We start from the raw sequence: 14080 nt of genomic DNA on the forward strand, positions 1-14080 counted from the left end.
TTAAGAATACTGGAGGGAGTTGCCATGCCCTCCTCCACGGGGTCTTCTTGACTCAGGGATTGAACCCATGTCTTTTATGTCTCATGCATTGGCAAGCAGATCTTTTACCATTACCACTACTTGGGAGGCCCAAAACTACCCTAAGAACCAACAGTCCCACCATTGGACACAGAGTCCGAGGAAACCATAATCAAAAAAGACACATGTACCTCAATGTTCATTGCAGCATTATTTAAAATAGCCGGGACATGAAAGCAACCCAGATGTCCATTGACAGATGAATGGATAAAGAAGCTGTGGTACATATACACAATGGAATATTACTCAGCCATAAGAAGGAACACATTTGACTCAGTTCTAATAAGGTTCTAGATGAACCCATTATGCCAAATGAAGTAAGTCAAAAAGAGAAAGACAAATATCATATATTACTGGCTACATATGGATTACAGAAAGATGGGACTGACACACCTAACCTTCAGGGCAGCAGTGGAGATGCAGACATAGAGAAGAGACTTGTGCACACAGAGGAGAAGGAGAAGGTGGGATGAGTTGGGAGAGTATCATTGAAACATACATATTGCCATATGCAAAATTAGACAGCCCATGGGAATTTTCTGTATGATGCAGGGAGCTCAAATTCAGTGATCTGTGACAACCTAGAGGGGTGGGATGAAGTTTCAAGAGGGAAGGGATATACGTATACTTATGGCTGATTCATGTTAATATATGGCAGAACCCAACACAGTATCGTAAGGCAGCTATCCTCCAATTAAAAATACATACATTTAAAAGTTTTCCTGCTTAAATATTCATCCCTTGTCCTAATAAAAGAACTACTCTTTCCTTGACAGGGAGCCATGGCTTTGGGAAATGACTCCCCATGACATCCTTATTTGCTGCAAATGAAAGCTTCACTTTGTGTGATCATTTTCCTTGGTGTTGTCTCTGACTAAAAACTCACCGAGAAGCAAATCCCTTTTGGACTGGTAATGACAGCAGTGAAAGGCAGTGGCTTGCCCTCGCTGAGCAATTTTTATCAGTGGCTCCCTTTCCCTTATCTGAAAAATGGACATGCTGGCATCTGACAGCTTGAGACCGGAAAATCAGAGCTAACCTAAATCTGTTTCCTCTGAGGTAGCAAGTGATTATGTGGACCTTTGGGATTGTCCTAATGTTTTATAATATGTACACAAAGTTCTTTATTAAGAGATGAGGAGTTATTGAAGTGAAGAAATACTACTACTGTGCAAGGGATCTTTATTTCTCTTTATGGGTGCCTACCTTGCACTGAACTTATTAATTTATATATACCGTCTCACTTCCTGCACGTTTCCTACAGGGTAAGTATAGGTAACACGGATGTGAAGCTGAAGAGACTCATAGAGGAAAAGGACTTTGCCCAAATTCACACGGCTGACAAGTGATGGATCTCACATTTGTACCTATCTTTTAGACAGACTTTCTACTTTTAATCACCAAATTACATTGCCCCCTGATTGATTTCACCCATATTGGGCACGCCCGAGGTTTGCAGGGTCCTTCCGCGACACCAGGCTTTATAATGCCCATATGGCTTCACTTGGAGACATTCTGGAAGCTGTAAGTTCATAAATAATGTCTCTTCCACTTGGTCAGACTTGCAGTGCCAGTAGAAGACAGATGATCCTCGGCTGCACATGGTATCCCTGCAAGCTAACACGTTACTTCATAGTCTTGGGTTGCCATCCCCTGGAGTGTGTTGATGCGATCAGTTGTCAGTTTCAGGTCTGTTGTTTCTCTCAGCAGAAGCCCAGCCAGTGGAAGATGACAGCCCCAAAGCCCTGCCTGTGTTAGGGGAGCTATCGAAGTCGGATAATGACATAAGCGAGTCGGTGTTCATCTGGGGAACCTCAGACAAAGCAGCCCGGAGAAAAACCATCTCTGTCGATGAAGGTTTGCTTCACTTGCAACAGAAAAAGCAGCAGCAGCAGCATCCGGAGCCAGTGCTCAGGCTGGGGAGAGGGAAAGGGAAGCTGAAGCTGCCACATGTGAGTAGCATTTTGTGCTTTCTCTGCAGCTGGGAAAGGAATGCTGGGGAGGGGGCTTGGCTGTGAGGTGGGCGTGCATGTGTGCGTTGGGGCTCTCTGTATGGCTGAGGGTGGGAGATGGTTTACACAATTAACAAGTGCCTTGGGGATCTGCTCTCCTCTGCCAAAGGAGGTGCAAGAGTGGGCTCACACGTACTTGCATTTTCTCCGCTGATCATAACACACGTAAGCAGCAGGTGGGGATTGTTTTCTTTTGGTTTTCATTTTTCCTTTCCTCTTCTCCATTCTTGAGAGTGGGTTACACAGCAGAAAGCGCAGCCTGAGAGAGGATTCCTGAGTGGAAGGACTCTTTTTCTTTCCCAAGAGGTTTTCTTTCCCAAGTTTCTTTTGCAGGTGTGCAGATCTCCATTCCTTTGCCACTGAGCTACTCTTCTATAGGGGTGTTTACTCCCTGCTAACCACAAAGCAGCCAGGGTGACTTTTGCATCTCTCTCAGCTGGAGTTGCCTGCAATAAACAGCACCAGATCCGACACAATTTAACCTCTCAGGTGTACTGTTCAAAGAGTTCAGTGAGCAAAGCCCCGGGATGGGAAACGCGGGGTGTACTTCGTGCCTTTGCTCAGCAGGTCTCTCAGGGCTGACAGGATGGATCTTGAACTTTGGGAAAAGTTTTTTGTTTGCTTGTTTAGCCAAGCTCTGACATTTACTGGGAACACAGGATTGAGTGATGCTGAAAAAGGGCAGGAGAGAATGTTGTTGCTTTAAAGCCCTCGTGCAGCAGGTTGTTGCAGCATCAGGAACTGGTTAACGTCTTTGGGTTACTGATGCTAAATAATGTGCGGAGCCAGAGCACACCTGGGCGTGATGTAGGCTGGTTATGGGAGGACACAGGTGCCTGTGTGCAATTTGTTTTCTCATCCCTGCTTCCTTCTTTCTCTCTTTAGAAGCTTTGATGTGGCTGCGCCTGTCATGCCGAGTGTTTGTATGTTTGCGTATCTGCAGCAAATACATACAAGTTCATCCTCCCTAGGTGGGGGAAGGGGGAAGGAGGGACACAGCATCGCCTATCCTAAACACAGGCTTTGAGCAGCTGTGCATGATGAAGGCAGAAGAGTCAGAGACCCTGCACACTGGGGCTTGGTCGGGAGGAGAGCAGTCAGTGATGCTTGAGCAAAGGGCTGAATGCCCTAGCTGGAGGGCCAGGGCCCAGCTCCTGAGTTGCCATGGGTGTGTGTGGTGAATGAGCCAGGTCTGAGCTTCATGGGGAGTCCTCTCACCCAGGCCATGCTTTGACTCCCCGAGGAAAGAGACAAGGTGACTCAAAGCGGGGGAATAACGGCTTAGCGGGGCTCAAGTGGCCATCCCAGTGGAGAGGGTCCACTAAGTGGGACATCATGCTATTTGGAAGCCTTCTATGGCACAGTGGCATGCCTTGGCATCCAGGTTATGAGACTCTAATTTAAGCAACCAAGGAAAGCAAGGAAATGAGACAAGATGAGCACCCTGAGGTCTATGCTTTGTTATTATTTATTTTTGCTATCACTGAGGAAACATTAAAAAGTGGGGTTTCCTTTAAGATTTTTTTTTTCCTGAACTCAACTTTTTATCACCTCTGGTTCTTCTCTGTGCTCTCAGGCTTTGTCCAAGCACGTATGTTTGACACAATTGTAACTACAGTCTAGATATATTCATTTACGCTGTTTGTTTCCAAGTATTATTCCATAAACACTTCCCCATCTTCTAGTAGTTTCACACAGATGGCTAATTGTGGCTGGATTAAATAGATTAATCTGTTAAGTGGATCTGCCATGATCTGTTTCAGCAATTGTTGACTATTTAAATTGCTTCTAGCTTTCCCATAATTATAATACCATTCTGAATATGTTCTCTGCATAAAGCAGTTTTACTTCTCTTTCTTAAAAAAATTGGTTGAGAATGAATTCCCAACAGTGATATTAGTGAGGCAAAAAATATGGACATTTTAGTGGCTTTTCCTGCCTATTACCAAACTGTTCTCTGAAACAAATTTCCATTGCCCCAAATCATCTGTAAATATCAATTGATCTAGAGTCTTATGCACATTAGATTCCCACCCCCTCTAAATTAGGAACTATAAAAAGTTTCCTAAGGTCGCTTTTTTCAGAGTTTGCTTTTTTTGTTGTTTTTTTGGAGTTTGAGTCCTATTAAACCAGGCAGTGCAGGGCTTCCTTAGGGCAAGACTGCAGTTCCTGAGCTCTGTCAACGACTCCTGTGAGCACCCAAGTTCACAGCCTCCCCTTTTTGTCTCTATGGTGGTGAAGAAGGGGTGGGCAGAAGCTCTCCATCCTGTACCAAGAGTTCCTGAGAAAGATGAACAGCAGTCACAGTCTGGGGGTGGGAGAAGCCAGCTCAGGATTCCCTTTAAGCCCTGGAACTCAAGGCCGTCAGGCTCCTCAGCCCTTCCCACCTCCTCCCCAACTCCATCAGAGCCAGGGCAGTGGCAGAACCCTGGATTCTCAGGATGTGAGATGAAGGCCTGACCGAGAAGGGGGAATGGGGCCCTTGGGAAGGTGAGGACTGGCTAAAGAAAGGAGCGTGTTTGAGGGTCTCCACTGCTGGGAGTACTTCTCCGGAATGTACGTGCTTTAATGACGGGAGCCAGACAGGGCTGAATGTCAACTCTGATCAAATTAAGAGCAGTTGGAACACTCCTTTCTCAGTGCTTACCTCCCATAAGGACAATTTTACCAACAATTTATTTTTTCTTTTATGTTACCCATGTATCTGGTCAATCTGGAGATTAATCAGTGCTATTCTGACCTCCTGAGTAGCTTCCCATAAATCGCTTCAGTGCTAATCTCTTTTGTTCATTTTGTAATTATTTGTGCAAAGGCCAAGAGTACCCAGTGGGAGCCATGCAGAAACTCAGCATGTATTTGCCCATCCTGACCTATGCAAAAAGAGACTGACAGTGTCTTGGGAGTGGGAATTTCTTGCCCACAGATAAGTGGGTTTGGTAAATGTGGGGGTTTTAGAAGCGCTACTAACTCAGTGTGTAAGGGCTTAATACAGGCAGTGTTGCATCACAAAACTGGTGGGCCACTGGCACGTCAGAGTTGAAAGATACAATGGCCTGAGAAGAAAAGGAGGCTTTGCTGCTTCAGATGCTGGACAGGGGGGAGAAATGGTGTGCTCATGGTCTTTATTCTGGGGAGAATACAGCTTTGGTCTGCTAAGGAGAGGACAAGAAGCTTTCCAATTGTAGCACATGTATTTAAGAGAGACATCAATAAGGAGTTCCTATGTGATAATATTCTTTATTCTTTATTGTGTTATTGGTTGAAGGTCTAACTTTCCTGCAGGAGAGCAAGTATAGTATCTGCTTAATTCCTGCTACAAACAAGTTTCTCTAAGGTTTGTCATATATGTTAGGACATGCTTTAAGAGTGCATCTACATCAATGCTTTTAATCCTATGCAATGTTTACTATTATTACTCCCATTTTACAGATTTGAAAACTAAGAGACAAGGTGATTATAATGGAGGAAGTGTGGGGTCAAGTCTCAGAAGGAGGGAGCATTGAAACAGAGGAAGAGTCTCAGGCCACTTGAAAGTATCAAGACCACAACTTGAGCCCAAGAAGTTGAGCTGCAGAGTTTGTGTTTTTAATCCTCAAGTCATTCCCATGGGAATGACTGAAAATCTAAGAGAATGTTAAAACAAGACTGTGTAGCTAAAATGAGCTGTAATAATAATAACAAAGATGATGGAGGTTTTTATAACCAAGCCACTATTTAATATACACCAGTCCCTTTTGTCCTAGCTGGTGAAGAATCTGCCTGCAATGCGGGAGACCTGGGTTTGATCCCTAGGTTGGGAAGATTCCCTGGAGAAGAGAATGGCTACCCACTCTGTATTCTGGCCTGGAGAATCCCATGGACTCACAAAGAGTCCATGGGGTCTCAAAGAGGTGGACATGCCTGAGCGGCTTTCACTCAGTCCCTTTTACAAATGTTTTGTTTGTGCATTTTGAGTTAATACTCACAATAGCAGTATAGGACGACCACTATCCTTATCTCTACTTTACCAGTGAAGAAACTCAGGCTTCAAAATGTTATACAACTTCCCAAAGGTCACAGAGACTCCCTCTGATATCTGTTATCACTGATGTACCAACTAGTTAGCACTGGATTGGGGCCAGAGCACCTACAAACAAAGGGCTCTTGGGGCAGTGGAGGTGGGCTCCCGGGCCTCCTCTCATCTCTTTGGGTTTAGAATCCTGGGATGGCTTCAAGAACCACCTCCCATGATGCTGCAAAAAAATCTTAGGTCTCAGCCCATGCCTGCACTGCCTCAAAGGCAAGTTCCTTTCCTTTTTTTAAACTTTTTTATTTTGTACTAGGCATAGCTGATTAACAAAACTGTGATAGTTTCAGGAGAACAGCGAAGGGATTCAGCCCAATATGTACATGTATCGGTTCTCCCCCCAAACTCTCCTCCCATCCAGGCTGTCAAAGGCAAGTTTCTAAAGCAAGAAGCCTCTGAAAAAAAGTATCGCGGTGAAGGAAGCCATTAGTACACTTGTAAGGAAAAGACTAGAATCCCAGGAGGGAATCTGCCTTTATTCAGTGTTCCAGATCAGGGGTACCAGTCCATGGCCTGTCAGGAACACACAGCAGGAGGCGAGTGGCAGGCAAGCCGGTGAAGAAGCTTGCTCTGTATTTGCAGCCACTCCCCACTGCTCACATTGCCGTCTGAGCTCCCTCCTACCAGCAGCAGCAGCAGCATTAGATTCTCATAAGAGCTGGAACCCTGATGTGGAGGGTGCTTGTGAGGGATCTAGACTGAGATCTCCAGGTAATGTTCTAATGCCTGAAGATCTAAGGTGGAGCTGGGGCGGTGATGCCGCAGATTATCATTAGCAGAGAGGTTTGACCGCACAGAGACCATAAGAAATCAATTGGTTAGACTCGTATCAAAACCCTATCAGTGTGTTTAAGCTATCAGTGACAATTAAGCTACATTTGGTGGCAGGCTTTACAATGGCAAGTGAGTTGATGTACTTCAGTTACAAAGTGCACAACCAATGTAAAGCTCTCGAATCATCCCCACACCTCCCAGGTCCATGGAAGAATTGTTTTCCATGAAACTGGTCTCTGGTGCTGAAAAGGTTGGGAACCTCTGCTCTAGACCTGCATTGTCCACTGAGGTAGCCGTTAGCCACAACGTAGCATAGATCGCTTGACCTGTGCTGAGTTCAAACTGAACTACTCTGTGTTAAACTATGCATCAGATCTCAGTGGCTTAGTATTAGAAAGTATAGACTATGCCAATAAATTTATATTGATTACATGTTAAAATGATAATGTTTTAGATATAATGGGTTACATATATTAAGAATATATTTTATTAATTATATCTTAATAAAATATATATTTAACATATTTCTATATAAAATATGTTTATATTTTATATAGAAATAAAGTATATTCTTAAAATTCTTAATAATTTTACCTCTTTTAAAAGGTAAAGACCTTTTTTTAAAATTGTGGTGAAATATACATAACATAAAATTGACCCATCTTAACCATTTTTCAGGGTACAGCTCAGTAATGTTAAGTATATTCTCATTGTTTTATGACCAATCTCCAGAACTCTTTTGATCCTGTAAGACTGGTGCTCTGTACCCATTCAACAACTTCCTATTTCCCCTTCCTGCAGCCCCTAGCAACCGTTATTCTACTTTCTGTCTTTATGAATTTGATCATGCTAGGTACCTCATATGAGTGGAATCATACAGTATTGGTCCTTTTGTGACTGATATTTCATTTAGCATAAGGCCCTCAAGGTTCATCCATGTTATTCCATATGTCAGAACACCCTTCCTTTTTTAGGACTGAATTGCATTCCACTGTATGTATCTACCACATTTTGTTTATTTGTTAGTAAACACATATTTTGTTTTCACCTCTTTTTACTTTTTTTCAGTGTGGCTTCTACAGCTCTTAAAATCGCATCTGTGCCTTATATTTGCGTGGCATTTCTATTGGACAATGCTGCTCTGAATTTTTCTCTTTCGTTGATGTCTCCTGCCTCTCACCCCCTTCTCCATCTTTCACCAGATGTTAGTTTGGCCTCCCTCTTCCCCCTTCCTTGAGACCTGAGCCAAGAATATTGATTCTGATTAAGTACTTCCCTTTATAAGGATCTTTGAAAGGCTGTCACGTTCAGCAAAGTTTTCTGTAATTGAGTGAAACTGTGACATAGCTCAAGATAGCTTTTTCCATAATACATCAGTAGAAAGCTCAATAAATTGGGACTGAAAGGAAAAGATTTTGATATGATTTGATGTTTTAAGTCAACAGCTTTCCTCAGCTCCCAGTCTGAATTTTATTAACCATAAAGCAAAGAATACAAAACCCATAAAGCATCAATTTCAGTCTCTCACTTCTGAAATACAGGTTTTCTAGAAAGACCTGGGTATCTGGAGCTTCAAGGCATTGGAATGTTGTCAGTGTCTTTTAAATTTCCCATCACTGATAGTATACAATTCAAAAGCCTTGAAAGTAAAAGTCACTCAGTCATGTCTGACTCTTTGCGACCCCATGGACTATACAGTCCATGGAATTCTTCAGACCAGAATACTGGAGTGGATGGCTGTTCTCATCTCTAGGGAATCCCAGGATCTCAACTCAGGTCTCCCACACTACAGGCAGATTATTTACCAGCTGAACCAAAAGGAGTGGGTAACCTATTCCTTCTCCAGTGGATCTTCCCAAACCAGGGTCTCCAGCATTGCAGATGGATTCTTTACCAGTTGAGCCGCCAGGCAAGCCCTTAAAAGCCTTAAGCCTTTCAACGTTCCAATTTCTTTTCCCACCACTGCCTGCCTGCTCCTCCATAAGATACCTTAGTCCCCAAATGTGCAGTGCACTCCATGGCCTCCCGGATCTGACAGTGTTCTTACTTTAGCCTGGGAGACCCCACCCCATGCATATACATCTGGAGAAACCTTATACATTCTTCAGGACAAAGTTCAAAGGTCACCATCTCTGTGAAGCGTCCCTTGACCCCAGTGCCCATGAGGGTCCCAGCAAGAAACAGATGGCACATCCAATGAGTGGTTAAAGGATGTCACACAATGGAGCCGTTACAGAGCTGTGGCAAGGTCAAGGGAAGCCAGGAGGGGATGGTGAAGGGGCCTAAGGCTAGTGTCCACTAGAATCAGAAAAGAAAAAAGCAGTTCCCAGAACTTGACCACATTCCTAAGAGGAGCTTCTAGACAGAAGCAGTGGTTTCTCCTGGAACAGAGCTGCCCCTGCCAACCTGCAGTATGACAGAAAAGGAGCTCTCTGCTCCACACTCGGATGTCCTAACATCAACCAAACTTTCTAGAACCCAGAAGGCATGAGTGACCAGAGAATGCAGCTCACAGACAATGCCTGAGAGCACAGGCAGGTGGCAAAGAGGCAGGGTGTGTCCAGAAGGTCCGATAGAAACGAGCTAGCATAGCCCTTACACCATCTCCAGAGCCCCTCACAGTTCCCTAGCCTCCTAAGTGGAACTGTTTATGCCATAAGATAATGCTGGTCATATTGTATTTGTATCGTCCAATTCACTGTTTTTTTCCGCACCTATGCAGGAGACAATGAGCTCTTTCAAGGTCAGACTCATTCCTCACATTCACATATAGAAGCCCAACACTTAGCAAAGTACATGGAAGGAAGCAGGTACTAAATAAATACCGAGTGAACGAATGTGTTTATCACATGTTCTTCTTTAAGCCCTAATTGATCCAAAATCACTGCAGATGGTGACTGCAGCCATGACATTAAAAGACGCTTACTCCTTGGAAGGAAAGTTATGACCAACCTAGACAGCATATTAAAAAGCAGAGACATTACTTTGCCAACAAAGGTCCATCTAGTCAAGGCTATGGTTTTTCCAGTGGTCATGTATGGATGTGAGAGTTGGACTGTGAAGAAAACTGAGTGCAGAAGAATTGATGCTTTTGAACTCTTGAGAGTTCAAAAGAAGACTCTTGAGAGTCCCTTGGACTATAAGAGATGCCCTAGTCCATCCTAAAGGAGATAGATCAGTCCTGGGTGTTCATTGGAAGGACTGATGTTGAAGCTGAAACTCCAATACTTTGGCCACCTGATGTGAAGAGCTGACTCATTTCAAAAGACCCCGATGCTGAGAAAGATTGAGGGCAGGAGGAGAAGGGGACAACAGAGGATAAGATGGTTGGATGGCATCACCAACTTGATGGACATGGGTTTGGGTGGACCCCTGGAGTTGGTGATGGACGGGGAGGCCTGGCGTGCTGCGGTTCATGGGGTTGCAAAGAGTCAGACATGACTGAGTGACTGCACTGAACTGAACTGATGAACTATAGTGATTCTAGGTTAGTCTTAGTCGCTCAGTCGTGCCCGACTCTGCAACCCCATGGGCTGCAGTCCTCCAGGCTTCTCTGTCCATGAAATTCTCCAGGCAAGAATACTGGAATGAGTTGCCATTTCCTTCTCCAGAGTCTTAAGTTGGGAACGTTTTAATTAATTGGATACATAGGATTAATATAAATTAATTCAATATCCTTTGAATCCCAGCTAGGGAGAAAGGATGGTTTGAATAAATGATACTCAGCACCTCATTATGCTGTGATTGGTGCCATATTTCATAGTGAGGGACTGAAGAACTTGAACATAAACAGTAAGAATCGGCAGTGAGTCAGATCCTCCATGAGAATAAATGCTTGTGTAGGTGCCCAGGAGAAATCTACTATAACAGGGCTGAGGGTTAGATATATATATGAATATATTGGGAATGCATGTAAGAATTAAAGATTTTAAAATTAAAAAATAAATAAATAAAAATAAAGAGATCATGAATAAATAAATAAATAAATAAATATATCTCTCTCCAGTTAAAGAGGTCATGAATAAAAGGAACATGCTATTATATATACATATCTATTATAATAAAATGTGCCTTTAATTGGATTTTCATATAAATTTCACAATTTGGAGAAAGAAACTAGAGGATTTGATGCTTTGAAAAAAGTGACTGGGATGAGAGTTGGGTGCCCAGGGAGAAACACCAAACAGGGCAACAGAAGGCAGCAGCAGGCTAAGCAGAGGCTGGCAAGTGGACTGAGGGCAAATTCGAGGCTGAGGCTAGTGGCCAAGGTTGTTGCTCCAGGGAGAAGAGCTTACGAGGCTGACCAGATTCCTAACCAAACCCAAGGGTGAAGACCCATCTCTGAACTGTCAGTGTATTTCAGGTTAGCTCACTCCGCTGGATTAATTCTAACCTGAAGTTTGGAGGCTGCACCAGTTTCCTAGCACTGCCATAACAAACTGCCACAGACTGGGTGGCAGATGAGAGATGTATTCTCTCCCGTTCTGCAGGCCAGAATCCAGAAAGGAAGGTGTCAGCTGGGCCATCCTTTTTCGAAGGCTCTAGGGGAGATTCCTGCTCTGCCTCTTTCAGCCTCTGGTGGCTCTGCACTGTCCTTGGCTTGGGACACAAGTCTAGCCCCTGCCTCTGTCTTGAATGGCCTTTTCCCCTCTGGGTCTCCTCTGTCTCTGCATACCTCTAATGTCCCTCTTCTTTCTCTTTAAGGACACTATATTGGATTTAGGGCACACTCTAAATCCACAATGATCTCATCTGGAGATCCTGAATTATAGCTGCCAGGATCTTGTTCCTAATTAAGGTCACATCACAAATACTGAGGGTATGGAAATGGACATCTCTCTTGGAGACCACTTAAACCCACTCCAGAGGTTATGTTAACTCTGCTTGGTCAGCTCCTTTCCAAAGCCAAGCCCTTCTCCCGAATCCATATTGTCTCATCTTGAGGCTATGATCTTTCTCTCAACCATTATTTCCATTTTCTCTTTTGCTTATTTTTAAAATGTTCTTTCCCCCCATGGAATGGTCTTTCATTTTATTTTTGACCCTGCCACATGGCATGCAGAACCTTAGCTCCCCAGCCAGGGATCAAACCCCATCCTCTGCACTGGAAGTCCGGAGTCTTAACAGCACTGGACCACCGGAGAAGTCTCTCTTTTGCATCTGTAACATTTTCACCTTGATCCTTCCCTTCAGGGTACAAATATGGTTAGTCCCTTCCTAACCAGAAACAAACCACCTTCTCTCTGCCTGATTCTACCTTCAGAATTGAAACTCTTTTCTAATACCATCACACCTCACAAAAGCCCCTGTACCCACCACCAATCCAAGGTAGGACCTCTCTTTTAAGTCTCAGACATTTCTGGGCTATAATGCAAAGCACCTTTCTAAAGTAACTGGGAAAGTTCAGGTTGACCAACCTTTAAACTTGGGCTCTCTCTGTTCCTTCTGACCCATCTGGAATGTCTAATTCCCTTGGCCATCTCTTCCTGCTTGGAGTTTCTCTCATACCTCAAGGTAAGTCAGGGCTTGCTGGAAAAAATCCCCCCAGCTATATCCTTCCTGGGTACTAATGGATTATTTTCCTAAGCTTAACATTTATTGTTTTCCTTCCCTCTTTGCTGCATGGGTTGACATGTCTTTAAAAAATCTACTTAAAGACAAATAACATTTCTGACCACCTGTTAAAGGTGACTTTGTTACAGAACCAAACTTGGGTCCACTTGCCCTCACTCAGTAAAACCAACATACTAACATCAGATCGCGGTGAAAGAAAGCGTGGCATTTGTTGCAGGGCACCAAGCAAGAAAGGAGGGCAGCTCATGCTCAAAAGATGTGAAAGGCAGTGTGAGGGAGGGGGCTTCAGAGTGTGTGATCCAATCCCACACAATTCTCTGCTGAGTTGACATAAATGTGAGGTTTCAAGCACATTAACATTCAAATTTCAACTCCTCTGGGGTCCATGTGCTTGTGGTCAGCAGTTTTTATCGTGGGTGGGGCTCTGCTCCCTTGAGAACAACTTCAGAATGTGTGTCAGGCCTTTATCTATATCTTTCAGAGAACTGGGAGCTTGGTGATTCTGCTGTGCGGTAGATTTATAGTCTAAATTGTTACCAGTTTCCTGGTCCAACAGCTGTTCTTTGTGTCTATGTCTCCACGTTTCCTAATCATCAACTGTTGAGTCAGCCTTTTGAGACTCAAGGGAGGCCTGGGAGACTAAAGCAAAAGCCTATTACTTCAAAGGACAGGGACACAGGGCGCGTATACAAGTTCGGTTTCTTATTTTTAAATAAACGGATACTTCCTACAACCAAAAAATACCATTACCATTTCCAATGTGGTATTGCATCTATTCAACAGGTTAGAGTCACCGAGTCTTACCTAGTCATCACCTGGCTTCAGGAAGGTATTTCAAAACAAGGACTCAGCACAGTGCTGTGCAATTTCACTTAGGATACGGATCCAGATTCTGATCACAGTGACGCTCACCATCTGCTTTCTATGGCAGGGCCTTATAGGTTCTGCAGATCACAGGGCTCTAGCTAGCCTAGACGAATCGGTCAGTCTCTGTGTGTATGTCACTGTGGCCCTTCCCGGTGCTAACGGGAGAAGAGGGATTTGTGAATTCACTTGTTATTTAGACTCCACCAGCACAGACTCCATGATTGGTGGCTGTTCCCCTATAATCTTGATTTTACTTGTTTCCTTAGAAAAGCATCCATTTCATCAAGATACTCAAGGCCATTGAAACGGATCTCTGTGCAGTATTCTGCTGTAAAATTGCAGCTCCTTCTATAGTGGCGGTCTCATCTTAGTCCTATTACTTTTTGTGTTTTCTCCATCTTTCTTTTTATTTTTTAATTGAAATTTTCAACGGATTTGCTTTGTGTTTTATTGATTAACTTTACTTATCTATCCATTGATTTGGTTTAAATAAACTTTTACTGATATAAAATATACATACAAGCAGGTACACAGAGTACAGCTTAGTGGATTTTCACAAAGGAAACACACATGTAATCAACGCTAAATCAAGAAATAGTACCAGCAGAGCAGCCCAGAAGCCCCCAGGAGCCTTCCAATCGGCTGCCTTCCGAGGGTAGCATTAGCCTCCCTCTGAATGGCATAAATTTGTTTTGCCTGTTGGCTTTTC

The 14080-nt window shown here is 43.7% G+C and overlaps 1 protein-coding gene across 1 annotated transcript in view; it reads left to right on the top strand.

Moving 5' to 3' along the window:
* The first annotated feature begins 1800 nt into the window (after positions 1 to 1800).
* ANKFN1 (ankyrin repeat and fibronectin type III domain containing 1) overlaps positions 1801 to 14080 on the top strand; it is a 481844-nt gene continuing 469564 nt past the window's right edge. The window contains exon 1 of the mRNA XM_069602535.1: positions 1801 to 2030. The gene's annotated coding sequence lies outside the window, so the exon portion shown is untranslated. The remainder of the gene's footprint in view (positions 2031 to 14080) is intronic.

Source organism: Ovis canadensis, chromosome 11 (genome assembly GCF_042477335.2).
Source record: "Ovis canadensis isolate MfBH-ARS-UI-01 breed Bighorn chromosome 11, ARS-UI_OviCan_v2, whole genome shotgun sequence".
Lineage (NCBI taxonomy): Eukaryota > Metazoa > Chordata > Mammalia > Artiodactyla > Bovidae > Ovis > Ovis canadensis.